This window comes from Oncorhynchus kisutch, linkage group LG1, assembly GCF_002021735.2.
Source record: "Oncorhynchus kisutch isolate 150728-3 linkage group LG1, Okis_V2, whole genome shotgun sequence".
In the NCBI taxonomy this organism is placed as follows: Eukaryota; Metazoa; Chordata; class Actinopteri; order Salmoniformes; family Salmonidae; genus Oncorhynchus; species Oncorhynchus kisutch.
The window spans coordinates 59,748,214-59,764,429 of NC_034174.2; positions in this window are offsets into that span (position 1 = coordinate 59,748,214).

Here is a 16,216-nt window from a genome sequence, read left to right on the forward strand (position 1 = left end):
TGAGTGTTGCAACTGAGGACAGGCAATTTACACGCTATGCGCTTCAGCTTCAGTTCTGTGAGCTTGTGTGGCCTACCACTTCGCGTCTGAGCCATTGTTGCTCCTAGACGTTTCCACTTCACATTAACAATGCTTACAGTTGACTGCAGCAACTCCAGCAGGGCAGAAATTTGAGGAACTGACTTGCTGGAAAGGTGTCATCCTATGACAGTGCCACATTGAAAGTCACTGAGCTCTTCAGTAAAGCAATTCTACTGCCAATATTTGTCTATGAAGATTGCATGGCTGTGTGCTTGATTTTATACACCTGTCAGCAACGGGTGTGGCTGAAATAGCCAAATCCACAAATTTGAAGGTGTGTCCACATACTTTTGTATATACAGTCGTGGTCAAAAGTTTTGAGAATGACACAAATATTAATTTCCACAAAGTTTGCTGCGTTAGTGTCTAGATATTTTTGTCAGATGTTACTATGGAATACTGAAGTATAATTATAAGCATTTCATAAGTGTCAAAGGCTTTTATTGACAATTACATGAAGTTGATGCAAAGAGTCAATATTTGCAATGTTGATCCTACTTCCGGCGCCGACAGAGATGGCCTCCTCACTTCGTGTTCCTAGGAAACTATGCAGTATTTTGGTTTTTTTACGTGTTGTTTTTTACATTGGTACCCCATTTTTTTAAAGTTTTTTTTTTACATACAGTCGGGAGGAACTACTGAATATAAGAGCAATGTCAACTCACCATCATTACGACCAGGAATACGACTTTCCCGAAGCGGATCCTGTGTTTTGCCCACCACCCAGGACAATGGTTCGGATCCCAGCCGGTGAACCAAAACAACGTTGCAGTAAAAGGGGCTTCTGGTCAGGCTCCGTAGACGGGCACATCGCGCACCGCTTCCGAGCATACTACTCGGCAATGTCCAATCTCTTGACAACAAGGTTGTAGCATTGGGTAGCATTCCAGAGAGACATAAGAGTCTGTAACGTTCTTTGCTTCACGGAAACATGGCTCACTCGAGACACGCTATCGGAGTCAGTACAACCAGCTGGTTTCTTCACGCATCGCGCCGACAGACACAAGCATCTTTCTGGTAAGAAGAGGGGCGGGGGGTATGCCTCATGATTAACGAGTCGTGGTGTGATCATAACAACATACAGGAACTCAAGTCCTTCTGTTCACCTGACTTAGAATTCCTCACAATCAAATGTCGACCGCATTATCTACCAAGAAAAATTATCTTCGATTATAATCACAGCCGCATATATTCCCCCCCCAAGCATCGATGGCCCTGAACAAACTTTATTTGACTCGTAAACTGGAAACCACATATGCTGAGGCTGCATTCATTGTAGCTGGGGATTTTAACAAGGCTAATCTGAAAAAAAGACTCCCTAAATTCTATCAGCATATTGATTGTGCTACCAGGGCTGGTAAAACCCTGGATCATTGTTATTCTAACATCCACGACGCATATAAGGCCCTCCCCCGCACTCCTTTTGGAAAAGCTGATCACGACTCCATTTTGTTGCTCCCAGCCTATAGACAGAGACTAAAACAGGAAGCTCCCGCGCTCAGGTCTGTTCAACGCTGGTCCGACCAATCTGATTCCACGCTTCAAGATTGCTTCCATCACGTGGATTGGGATATGTTCCGCATTGCGTCAAACAACAACATTGACGAATACGCTGATTCGGTGAGCGAGTTTATTAGCAAGTGCATCAGCGATGTCGTACCCACAGCAACTATTAAAACATTCCCAAACCAGAAACCGTGGATTGATGGCAGCATTCGAGTGAAACTGAAAGCGCAAACCACTGCTTTTAACCAGGGCAAGGTGACCGGAAACATGACCTAACATAAACAGTATAGAGACAAGCGTCAGTATAGAGACAAAGTAGAGTCGCAATTCAATGGCTCAGACACAAGAGGTATGTGGCATGGTCTACAGTCAATCACGGATTACAAAAAGAAAACCAGGCCCGTCGCGGACCAGAATGTCTTGCTCCCAGACAAAATAAACAACTTCTTGGCTCGCTTTGAGGACAATACAGTGCGACTGACACGACCCTCTACCAAAGCCTGTGGACTCTCCTTCACTGCACCCGACGTGAGTAAAACATTTAAACGTGTTAACCCTCGCAAGGCTGCAGGCCCAGATGGCATCCCCAGCCGCGTCCTCAGAGCATGTGCAGACCAGCTGGCTGGTGTGTTTACGGACATATTCAATCAATCCTTATCCCCGACTGCTGTTCCCACATGCTTCAAGAGGGCCACCATTGTTCCTGTTCCTAAGAAAGCTAAGGTAACTGAGCTAAACGACTACCGCCCCGTAGTACTCACTTCCGTCATCATAAAGTGCTTTGAGAGACTAGTCAAGGACCATATCACCTCCACCCTACCTGACACCCTAGACCCACTCCAATTTGCTTACCGCCCCAATAGGTCCACAGACTACGCAATCGTAACCACACTGCACACTGCCCTAACCCATCTGGACAAGAGGAATACCTATGTGAGAATGCTGTTCATCGATTACAGCTCAGCATTTAACACCATGGTACCCTCCAAACTCGTCATCAAGCTCGAGACACTGGGTCTCGACCCCGCCCTGTGTGCAACTGGGTACTGGACTTCCTGACGGGCCGCCCCAGGGAGTGAGGGTAGGTAACCACCCCGCTGATCCTCAACACTGGGGCCCCACAAGGGTGCGTTCTGAGCCCTCTCCTGTACTCCCTGTTCACCCACGACTGCGTGACCATGCACGCCTCCAACTCAATCAAGTTTGCAGATGACACTACAGTGGTAGGCTTGATTACCAACAACGACAAGACGGCCTACAGGGAGGAGGTGAGGGCCCTCGGAGTGTGGTGTCAGAAAAATAACCTCACACTCAACATCAACAAAACAAAGGAGATGATCTTGGACTTCAGGAAACAGCAGGGAGCACCCCCCTATCCACATCGATGGGACAGTAGTGGAGAGGGTAGTAAGTTTTAAGTTCCTCTGCGTACACATGACGGACAAATTGAATTGGTCCACCCACACAGACAGCGTTGTGAAGAAGGTGCAGCAGCGCCGCTTCAACCTCAGGAGGCTGAAGAAATTCGGCTTGTCTCCAAAAGCACTCACAAACCTTTACAGATGCACAATCGAGAGCATCCTGTCGGGCTGTATCACCGCCTGGTACGGCAACTGCTCCACCCACAACCGTAAGGCTCTCCAGAGGGTAGTGAGGTCTGCACAACGCATCACAGGGGAAAACTACCTGCCCTCCAGGACACCTACACCACCCGATGTCACAGGAAGGCCATAAAGATCATCAAGGACAACAATCACCCGAGCCACTGCCTGTTCACCCCGCTATCATCCAGGAGGTGAGGTCAGTACAGGTGCATCAAAGCAGGTGCCGAGAGACTGAAAAACAGCTCCTATCTCAAGGCCATCAGACTGTTAAACAGCCAGCACAAACATTGAGTGGCTGCTGCCAACATACTGACTCAAATCTCTAGCCACTTTAATAAAGAAAAATGTATGTAAAAATGTATCACTAGCGACTTTAAACAATGCCACTTAATATAATGTTTACATACATTCCTCATCTCATACGTATATACTGTACCCTATACCATCTACTGCATCTTGCCATCTTATGTAATACCTGTATCACTAGCCACTTTAAACAATGCCACTTTTATGTTTACATACCCTACATTACTCATCTCATATGTATATACTGTACTCTATACCATCTACTGCATCTTGCCTATGCCGTTCTGTACCATCACCCATTCATATATTTTTATGTACATATTCTTCATCCCTTTACACTTGTGTGTATAAGGTAGTTGTTGTGGAATTGTTAGGTTAGATTACTCGTTGGTTATTACTGCATTGTCGGAACTAGAAGCACAAGCATTTCGCTACACTCGCATTAACATCTGCTAAGCATGTGTATGTGACAAATAAAATTAGATTTTATTTTATTTTTCAAGACCTCAGCACTCCGCCCTGGCATGCTGTCAATTAACTTCTGGGCCACATCCTGACTGATGGCAGCCCATTCTTGCATAATCAATGCTTGGAGTTTGTCAGAATTTGTGGGGTTTTGTTTGTCCACCCACCTCTTGAGGATTGACCACAAGTTCACAATGGGATTAAGGTCTGGGGGGTTTCCTAGCCATGGACCAAAAGTATTGATGTTTTGTTCCCCGAGCCACTTAGTTATCACTTTTGCCTTATGGCAAGGTGCTACTTCATGCTGGAAAAGGCATTGTTCGTCACGAAACTGTTCCTGGATGGTTGGGAGAAGTTACTCTCAGAGGATGTGTTGGTACCATTCGTTATTCATGGCTGTGTTCTTAGGCAAAATTGTGAGTGAACCCACTCTCTTGGCTGAGAAGCAACTCCACACATGAATAGTCTCAGGATGCTTTATTGTTGGCATGACACAGGACTGATGGTAGCGCTCACTTTGTCTTCTCTGGACAAGCTTTTTTCCGGATGCCCCAAACAATCGAAAAGGGGATTCATTAGAGAAAACGACTTTACCCCAGTCCTCAGCAGTCCAATCCCTGTACCTTTTGCAGAATATCAGTCTGTCCCTGATGTTTTTCCTGGAGAGAAGTGGATTCTTTGCCGCCATTCTTGACACCAGGCCATCCTCCAAAAGTCTGCGCCTCACTGTGTGTGCAGATGCACTCACACCTGCCTGCTGCCATTCCTGAGCAAACTCTGTACTGGTGGTGCCCCGATCCTGCAGCTGAATCAACTTTAGGAGACGGTCCTGGAGCTTGCTGGACAGTCTTGGGCGCCCTGAAGCCTTCTTCACAACAATTGAACTGCTCTCCTTGATGTTCTTGATGATCTGATAAATGGTTGATTTAAGTGCAATCTTACTGACAGCAATATCCTTGCCTGTGAAGCCCTTTTTGAGCAAAGCAATGATGAGGGCACGTGTTTCATTGCAGATAACCATGGTTGAAAGAAGAAGAAAAATGATTCCAAGCACCACCCTTCTTTTGAAGCTTCCAGTCTGTTATTCAAACTCAATCAGCATGACAGAGTGATCTCCAGCCTTGTCCTCGTCAACACTCACACCTGTGTTAACGAGAGAATCACTGACATGGTCAGCTGGTCCTTTTGTGGCAGGGCTGAAATGCAGTGGACATGTTTTTGGGGGATTCAGTTCCGTTGCATAGCAAAGAGGGACTTTGCAATCAATTGCAATTCATCTGAGCACTCTTCATAACATTCTGGAGTATATGCAAATTGCCATCATACAAACTGAGGCAGCAGACTTTTTGAACATTTATATTTGTGTCATTCTCCAAACTTTTGGCCACGACCGTATAGTATATCTCATCAAGGGATGAAATACAGCAGCTCAGGACTCACAATGAATGACAGTGTGAGACAGTACATCTGAAACTGGAAGGGGAGGGTACATTTGAATTCACGTGTTGTTACAGCACAGCAGATGACAAATGGCTGTGCTCATGTAGTTCATCTTCAGTCGCTCACTGGCGCAAACCACTGTAGCCTATCTACTGACTCTCTGGACACCAAAGATATTTTGGGCAAAGCTGGTGGTTTGTTGAAGGAGTAGATAATTCATACATTTTTGTGAGGGGAGCACAGAGCATATTCTTTTCAAATGCATCGGTTTCAAAATGTGACTGTACTGACATGTTCATTGTAGCCTTTCATGACTTTTAATTCTCTAATTTGTCTTTTGTTTTTGAGGCTTTGGTGCATTCTTGACCTGAATGACCTCTAAACAAATAACAAATATAATTGGAAGAGTAGATTCTGTTTACATTAAAGAAAATGTTTGAAACCTAGCTATTTCTCTATAACATTTGTTTTTTTTAAACTAAAATGCTCAGCAAATGAACAATTAACTCAAATATTACACTGGCTTCCATTCAATCTCTCCCTTTACAAAGCTTGTGGAAGTGGGGGCTATACATGTAAACATAACTCTGTGTTGTTGTTTTTGTCGCACTGCTTTGCTTTATCTTGGCCAGGTTACAGTTGTAAATGAGAACTTGTTCTCAACTGGCCTACCTGATTAAATAAAGGTGAAATAAACCCAATAAAAATGTGTGTGGCTTAATGTGCTTACTCACCTAATCCCAAAGCAGAGTTCTCCTCTGTGTCTGTTTTTTCATGTAATGTGGATGGGCTAACACATGGTGGTGCTTGAGTGTTATTTTACAAGATTTAACATAGCAATAATGACATTTCATGATGACACACAAAGCAACTCCTTGTCGTGTGTGGTTCACTTACAAGACATTAAGTGATGATTAATTTAAATACTGTTTTTCATTGTGTATCACCATTTCTAGTCCTCTGACACACTTTATGTAAATTAACCTGTGTGTATCATAGGGATAAAATAAATGCATGCGCCATAAATGGATGAAAGTATGAAATCTAATAGCAATGGTTATACATTTTCATTGTATTTCACCATTTCTAGTTCTCTGATTCACTGTATGTAAGTTAACCTGTGTGTTTCATGGGCATACAATCATTAAAGTCAACATTTCAGCCAAATAGCAATGCTAATTCATGGCAACAGCCTGAGTCATGGTGTATAATATGAACAAGTCATATGGAGATTTTAATTTCCTTAACCTCTGACAGAAGTAGTTACTGCCCACTCAAAAATGTGTGTGTGTTTGTGTATCTGTGTGTGTGTGCTTGTGTATCTGTGTGTGTGTGTGTGTGTGTGTGGTGCTTGTTCCAATGGGTCCCAATGACATGTGTGTCCCAGCCACCCTGCCCCTGGCCTAACTTTATTTACGCCCTCTGCCAGGGCATTCAGATTCAGGTTATTCTGGTTTCATACTAGAGCCGGCCATGAGTCACCCCACCTTCTTATAGAAAGATACTGATCCCAACCTGATTGTAAAAAAACACTACTTAGCACCTATTCTTGTTCCACAGCCACTTGTCTTTGACACAATAGTGTTACAAGATTTTCAAGCAATGCTGGACAGCACCTGTGATGTTCATGTACACAATGTAATTTAACAAGTCCCAGGTTCAAAGATTCAAAATAAAATCCTATTTTATTACTTAATTTAATGAATGTGTTAACCTTTATCAGTGGGCGTATGTCACACTTTGAAATCCAATATGTTACACTACCGTAGTAAATGTCACCAAATGATATTGCTGATGTAATATGTTTGTGAATCATGTTATTCTATCTTAGGTAATGACACCTGTCTCACTCTGACTGCATATACCAGTGCCTTGCAGTGGGAAACAGTACTAGGTGGTGTGGTGTACCTGTTATTAGAAATGGGGAGGACCAGAGAGATAAGATTGTTAAGAGAGATAAGAATGCACCTGATACGTGTGACGCACAATACAACAAAACCACCACTGCAATATACAGGTTAATGTACATTTCGCGTCCCAGAGATCCGTGACCCTTTTGTTAGGTCCTCTGACTTGACAAAATAGACTCTCAGGGGAAAAGGAGATTAGAATGAAGCTGCGTTCTTGATTCACCTAACACTGTACCTGATGAAAAATGCATAAGTGTCAATATCAGCCATTACCCCAGTGGCTTGAAATGGAACCCTGTTGGAGGTGATACATTACCCTATTTTGTCGTTAACACCTGAAAACTCCGAAACTAAAGATAGACTGGTTACCCATTTTTTTGTTTGTTTGGTCTATGAGGCTACAAACACTTTGGGTCATTGAAAAGAGCTAGCTATATTAAAGACAATTAGCTATTATCACTAATGTGTCCTGCTGTAGGCTTACAATGTTTCATAACACCTTTATTAGAACGTAACAGTACGTGGATCCATCAAGAGCAACATTTTACAAAACTGCTATCAGTAGCAAAGCATATAAAAAACAAACAAACAAACATTTCATTACATTTTATATATCTGGTTTGTTCAATAAAATGTCGTAGATTAATTGAGCAAATTTAAAAAGTAAAAAATTGTCAAACTAAAATGTTACTTTATTTTTGCAACTGTAATAATTGACTTTGTAGCATACACAGAGCTGGTAAATCTCTTTCTGAAAAATGTATTCTGGTAAATTCTAAATAAATTCTATTTAATTACCAATAAAACTGTTATTCTATAGTTTTTCATGTAAACCAAATAAATATGTATAGCAGCCTAGAGGTAGGTAAATGTGGTTAGTTACCTGTCTTTTCTCTGGCAGTGGCGAAAATGATGAACTGTAGGCTACGTCTGTGCACTGGAGAGGCCATCGGAGGCTTGACAACTATAAAAGAAAATCTGCAATTTTGATCATCATGATTTAGTGACTGGAAAGAAAATGTACCGATCTACTGAGATTTTTTAAACACAGACTAACTTTCTGAGCTTGGCTAAGATGGCACCGACAGAGATGGTTTCCTCGCTTCGAGTCCTTAGGAAACTGTTTAGTATTTCGTTTTTTAAATGTATAATTTCTCACATTGTTAGCCCAGAAAATCTTATGTGTTATTACATACAGCTGGGAAGAACTATTGGATATAAGAGTGACATCAACTTACCAACATTACGACCAGGAATACAACTTTCCCAAAGCGGATCCCTTGTTCGGATCACCACCCAGGACAGTGGATCTAATCCCAGAAGCCGACCCAAAACAACGTTGTCACAGAAGAGGCCGACAGAGCGGCCTCCTGGTCAGGCTCCGTAGGCATGCACAACGCTCCCCACTCCCGAGCATACTACTCGCCAATGTCCAGTCTCTTGACAACAAGGTAGATGAAATTAGAGCAAGGGTTGCCTTCCAGAGAGACATCAGAAATGTTAACATTCTCTGTTTCATGGAAACATGGCTCTCTCGGGGTATGTTGTCGGTGTCGGTTCAGCCACTGGGCTTCTTCATGCGTTGCGCCGACAGAGATAAACACCTCTCTGGGAAGAGGAAGGGCAGGGGTGTATGCCTCATGATTAACGACTCATGGTGTAATCATAACAACATACAGGAACTCAAGTCCTTTTGCTCACCCGACCTTGAATTCCTTACAATCAAATACTGGCCATATTATCTCCAAAATAATTATCGTCAGTTATCGTCAAAGCTGTGTATATACCCCCTCAAGCAGACACCATGACGGCCATCAAGGAACTTCACTGGATTCTATGTAAACTGGAAACCATATATCATGAGGCGACATTTATTGTAGCTGGGGATTTAAAAAAAGCACATTTGAGAACAAGGCAACCTCAATTCTATCAGCCTATTGATTGCAGCACTTGCACGAGCAATACACTCGATCACTGCTACTCTAACTTCTGCAATGCATACAAGGCCTTCCCTCACCCTCCGTTCGGCAACCATTACTCCATCTTGCTCCTACCGTCTTATCGGCAGTATGTACCCATGACTTGAACCATTGAACGCTGGTCTGACCAATCGGAATTCACGCTTCAAGATTGTTTTGATCATGTGGAATGGAAAATGTTCCAGGCAGCCTCAGAGAATAACATCGATCTATACGCTGACTTGGTGAGTAAATTTATAAGGAGGTGCATTGGAGATGTTGTACCCAGTGTGACTGTTAAGACCTACCATAACCAGAAACCGTGGTGCAAAATTGAAAGCGCAAACAACCGCATGGAAAGAGGACTGGAAATATGGCCAAATATAAACAGGGTAGTTATTCCCTCCGCTTATCAAACAAGCAACATGTCGGGATAGGGACAAAGTGGAGTCGCAATTCAACGGCTCAAACACGAGACGTACAGTGGGGCAAAAAAGTATTTAGTCAGCCACCAATTGTGCAAGTTCTCCCACTCAAAAAGATGAGAGAGGCCTATAATGTTCATCATAGGTACACTTCAACTACAACAGACAAAATGAGGGAAGCAAAAATCCAGAAAATCACATTGTTGGATTTTTTATGAATTTATTTGCAAATTATGGTGGAAAATAAGTATTTGGTCACCTACAAACAAGATTTCTGGCTCTCACAGACCTGTAACAACTTCTTTAAGAGGCTCCTCTGTCCTCCACTCATTACCTGTATTAATGGCACCTGTTTGAACTTGTTATCAGTATAAAAGACACCTGTCCACAACCTCAAACAGTCACACTCCAAACTCCACTATGGCCAAGACCAAAGAGCTGTCAAAGGACACCAGAAACAAAATTGTAGACCTGCCCCAGGCTGGGAAGACTGAATCTGCAATAGGTAAGCAGCTTGGTTTGAAGAAATCAACTGTGGGAGCAATTATTAGGAAATGGAAGACATACAAGACCACTGATAATCTCCCTCGATCTGGGGCTCCACGCAAGATCTCACCCCGTGGGGTCAAAATGATCACAAGAATGGTGAGCAAAAATACCAGAACCACACGAAGGGACCTAGTGAATGACCTGCAGAGAGCTGGGACCAAAGTAACAAAGAATGCTGAGTTGCATCCAAAGAACACCATACCTACTGTGAAGCATGGGTGTGGAAACATCATGCTTTGGGGCTGTTTTTCTGCAAAGGGACCAGGACGACTGATCCGTGTAAAGGAAAGAATGAATGGGGCCATGTATCGTGAGATTTTGAGTGAAAACCTCCTTCCATCAGCAAGGGCATTGAAGATGAAACGTGGCTGGGTCTTTCAGCATGACAATGATCCCAAACACACCGCACAGGGAACGAAGGAGTGGCTTCATAAGAAGCATTTCAAGGTCCTGGAGTGGCCTAGCCAGTCTCCAGATCTCAACCCCATAGAAAATCTTTGGAGGGAGTTGAAAGTCCGTGTTGCCCAGCAACAGCCCCAAAACATCACTGCTCTAGAGGAGATCTGCATGGAGGAATGGGCCAAAATACCAGCAACAGTGTGTGAAAATCTTGTGAAGACTTACAGAAAACGTTTGCCAACAAAGGGCATATAACAAAGTATTGAGATAAACTTTTGTTAATGACCAAATACTTACTTTCCACCATAATTTGCAAATAAATAAATAAAAAATCCTACAAATGTGATTTTCTAGATTTCTTTTCTCATTTTGTCTGTCATAGTTGAAGTGTACCTATGATGAAAATTATAGGCCTCTCTCATCTTTTTAAGTGGGAAAACTTGCACAATTGGTGGCTGACTAAATACTTTTCCCCCCACTGTATGTGGCAGGGTCTACAGGAAATCATGGACTACAAAAAGATAACCAGCCACGTCACGGACACCGACGTCTCGCTTCCAGACAAACTAAACACCTTCTTTGCCCGCTTTGAGGATAATACAGTGCCACCGTCGAGGGCCTCTAACAAGGACCCCCTTCTTCTCCGTGGCTGACGTGAGTAAGACATTTAAACGTGTTAACCTTGGCAAGGCTGCTGGCCCAGACGGCATCCCTAGCCGCGTCCTCAGAGCATGTGCAGACTAGCTGGCTGGTGTGTTTACAGACATATTCAATCGCTCCCCATCCCAGTCTGCTGCCACCATTGGTCCTGTACCCACAAAGGAAAAGATAACTGAACTAAATGACTACCGCCCCGCAGCACTCACTTCTGTCATCATGAAGTGCTTTGAGAGACTAGTCAAGGATCATGTCATCTCCACCTTACCTGCCACCCTAGACCCACTTCAGTTTTCATACCACGCCAACAGGTCCACAAACGATGCAACCGCCATCACACTGCAAACTGCCCTATCCTATCTGGACAAGAGGAATACCGATGTAAGATTGCTGTTCGTTGACTACAGCTCAGCATTTAACATCATAGTACCCTCCAAGCTCATCATTAAGCTGGAGGCCCTGGGTCTCAACCCCTCCCTATGCAATTTGGTTCTGGACTTTCTGATGGGCCACCCCCAGGTGGTGAAGGTAGGAAACAACATATCTACTTTGCTGATCCACCACAAGGGTGTGTGCTCAGCCCTCTCCTGTACTCCCTGTTCACCCATAACTGCGCGGCCATGCACGCCTCCAACACAATCATCAAGTTTGCAGACGACACAACAGTAGTGGGCTTGATTACCAACAATGATGACACAGCCTACAGGGAGGAAGTGAGGGCACTCAGGAAAACAACCTCTCACTCAACGTCAATAAAATAGAGGAGATGATCGTGGACTTCAGGAAACAGCAGAGGGAGCACCCCACTATCCACATCGAAGGGACAGTAGTGTAGAAGGTGGAAAGTTTTAAGTTCCTCAGCATACACATCACAGACAAACTGAAATGGTCCACACAGACAGTGTGGTGAAGAAGGCGCAACATCGCCTCTTCAACCTCAGGAGGCTGAAGAAATTTGACTTGTCACCTAAAACCCTGACAAACTTTTACAGAATCACAATCGAGAGCATCACGTTAGGCTGTATCACCGCCTGGTATGGCAGCTGCACCGCCCTCAACTGCAAGGCTCTCCAGAGGGTGGTGCGGTGCGGTCTGCACAACGCATCACCGGGGGCAAACTACCTGCCCTCCAAGACACCTACAGCACCGATGTCACAGGAAGGCCAAAAAGATCAAGGACCACAACCACCCGAGCCACTGCCTGTTTACCCTGCTACCATCCAGAAGGCAAGGTGAGTACAGGTGCATCAAAGGTGGGACTGAGAGGCCAAACATTTTTACCAGCTCTTTCTCTCCAATTTCGTGATATCCAATTGTGATCCAATTACGGTCTTGTCTCATCGCTGAAACTCCCCAACGGGCTCGGGAGAGGCAAAGGTCGAGTCATGCATCCTCCGAAACATGACCCACCAATCACGACTTAACACCAGCACGCTTAACCCCAGATGCCAGCCCCACCAATATGTCACAGGAAACACCTTTAAACTGACGACCAAGGCCAGCCTGTAGGTGCCGGCCCACCACAAGGATTCGCTAGAGTGCGATGAGCCAAGTAAAGCCCCCGCCCTCTGCCAAACCCTCCCCTAACATGGACGTCGCTGGGCCAATTGCGTGCCGCCCTATGGGACTCCCGGTCAGGGGTCAACTGCATTTTGAAAACGCATATAATGAATAAGATCATTTTATTTATGGAAATTAGGTTAACACCCTCATACCCACATTAAAAATAACATAGTAACGATAGAATAATACAGTACTTTCTATAGAATTATGTAGTACACCATAGTAAACTTTAGCATAAAAACAAATATTTAACCTTTATTTAAGTCAAATTCTTATTTACAATGACGGCCTACCAAAAGGCAAAAGGCCTTCTGCGGGGATGGGGAATGGGATTAAAAATGTAAAATAAATCAAATATAAATATAGGACAAAACACACATCACGACAAGAGAGACCTAAGACAACAACATAGCAAGGTAGCAACACATGAAACACAGTATGGTAGCAAAAAAAAGATGACAACAACATGGTAGCAACACAACATGGTAGCAGCACAAAACATGGTACAAACATGATTGGGCACAGACAGCAGCACAAAGGGCAAGATGGAAGAGACAATAATACATCGCACAAAGCAGCCACAACTGTCAGTAAGTGTCCATAATTGAGGCTTTGAATGAAGAGAGAGATGAAACTGTCCTGTTTGAGTGTTTGTTGCAGCTCATTCCAGTCACTAGCAGCCACGAACTGAAAAGAGAAGTGTACCAGGAATGTGTGTGCTTTGGGGACCTTTAAGACCTTTAACAGAATGTGACTGGCAGAACAAGTGTTGTATGTGTGAAGGATGAGAGCTGCAGTAGATATCTCAGATAAGGGGGAGTGAGGCCTAAGAGGGTTTTATAAATAAGCATCAACCAGTGGGTCTTGTGATGGGTATACAGAGATGACTATTTTACAGAGGAGTATAGATTGCAGTGATGTGTCCTATAAGGAGCATTGATGGCCAAACAGTAAAGAACATCTAGCCACTCGAGAGCACCCTTACCTGTCGATCAATAAATTATTTCTCCATAATCTAGCATGGGTAGGATGGTCATCTGAATCCGGGTTAGTTTGGCAGCTGTGGTGAAAGAGGAGCGATTACTATAGAGGAAACCAAGTCTAGATTTAACTTTAGCCTGCAGCTTTGATATGTGCTGAGAGAAGGACAGTGTACCATCTAGCCATACTCCCAAGTATTTGTATGAGGTGACTACCTCAAGCTCTAAACCCTCAGAGGTTGTAATCACAACTTTGGGAAGAGGGGCATTCTTCTTCCCAAACCACATTACCTTTATATTGGAGGTGTTTAGAACAAGGTTAAGAAAGCTTGTTGGACACTAGAAAGCTTTGTTGTAGAGCATTTTACACAAATCCAGGGAGGGGCCAGCTGAGTATAAGGCTGTACGATCTGCATATAATTGGATGAGAGAGCTTACTACTTGCCTGAGCTATGTTGTTGATAAATATTGAGAAGAGCGTGGGGCCTAGGATCGAGCCTTGGGGTACTCCCTTGGTGACAGGCAGAGGCAGCAGATTTTCTGACTTTATACACTCTATGAGAGAGGTAGTTAGCAAACCAGGCCAAAGACCACTCGGAGACAATACTCCTTAGCTGGCCCACAAGAATGGAATGGTCTAATGTATCAAGAGCATTGGCCAAGTCAATCAAAATAGCAGTATTACTGAGAACAACATTACTTAGAATCAAGGGTAATGGTGACATCATTGAGGACCTTTAACGTTGCAGTGACACCTGAGCGGAAACCAGATTGCGTACCAGAGAGAATACTATAGACATCAAGAAAGCCATTGGGGCTAGTCATTGTAAGTTCAGAGTCACTCGCACAAACAGCGCGTGTGTGCTAGAGGCAAGTGAAAGCTTGGGACAGAAGGGGGAGTGTGTAGTACCAGACATATGGAGACAGGACAGGGCAGACGGTGAACAGATCGCCAGGTGGAATCCAAGCAGCAGTGCAGCAGGCAACGGCAGTAGATGTCACACCAACTTGGGAGAAGCTTTTATTTCTGGAGGCAGATTTCTTGTAGAAAATGCCAGTGGATGATCTCTGAACAGCAGGAGGGGGCATCAAATAAATGTTTTTTATCAGATCAAACACTACTCAGTTCCAGGTTGGATGCTGTCCTCAGGTCTCTGCTGTTTGTTTGTTAGAGCACCCTCTGTATAGCTTAGAGAAAAGGAAACATTGGTAGCAGCAATCTCTCCGGTTAATTTTTGCCAAAATTAGGTTGTAGGTTTGGAGTTTTGATCTGGAATGAAGAACATGCTGTGGAGGGTAGCATCCTGCATACGCCCCTGCCAAAAATCTAAGTTTATATAACTCCAAATCTATCCTTTTGTAAAAAAAAATGCTGAAAAGTGTGAGAGCTCACATGCAGCTGTCTCTCTCTCTCTCTCTAATATATGTGAGCGATTAATATTTAATTACAAGCTCTACAATAACTGAAAACCCTGGGTCCAAGTTCATTTCTGATATTGCCAAACTGTGTGCAATAATGAATTACAATGGTATCACTGGGGCAACATTCTCATTTAGGGTTGATATACACTACATGACCAAAGTATGTGGACACCTGCTCGTCAAACATCTCATTCCAAAATGATGGGCATTCATATGGAGTTGGTCCCCCCTTTGCTGCTTTAACAGCCTCCATTCTTCTGGGAGGCTTTCCACTACAGCCACAAGAGCATTAGTGAGGTTTGGACACTGATGTTGGGTGACTAGGCCTGGCTTGCAGTCAGCGTTCCAATTCATACCAAAGGTGTTCGATGGGGTTGAGGTAAGAGTTATGTTCGCCCAATCAAGTTCTTCCACACCGATCTCAACAAACCATTTCTGTATGGACCTGGCTTTGTGCACAGGGGCATAGTCTTGCTGAAAGTTAGAAGCACTGAAATGTCTAGAATGTCATTGTATGCTGTAACTTCAAGATTTCCCTTCACTGGAACTAAGGGGCCTAGCCCCAACCATGAAAAACAGCCCCAGACCATTATTCCTCTTCTGCCAAACTTTACATTTGGCATTCTCCTGGCATCCACCAAACCCAGATTTGTCTGTCGGACTGCCAGATGGTCAAGCGTGATTCATCACTCCAGAGAACGCTTTTCCACTGCTCCAGGCCATTGGCGGCAAGCTTTACACCCCTCCAGCTGACGCTTGGTATTGCGCATGGTGATCTTAGGCTTGTGTGCGGCTGCTCGGCCATGGAAACCCATTTCATGAAGCTCCCGACGAACAGTTCTTGTGCTGATGTTGCTTCCAGAGACAATTTGAAACTTGGTAGTGAGTGTTGCAACTGAGGACAGACGATTTTAACATGCTAGGCGCTTCAGCATTCTGCGGTCCAGTTCG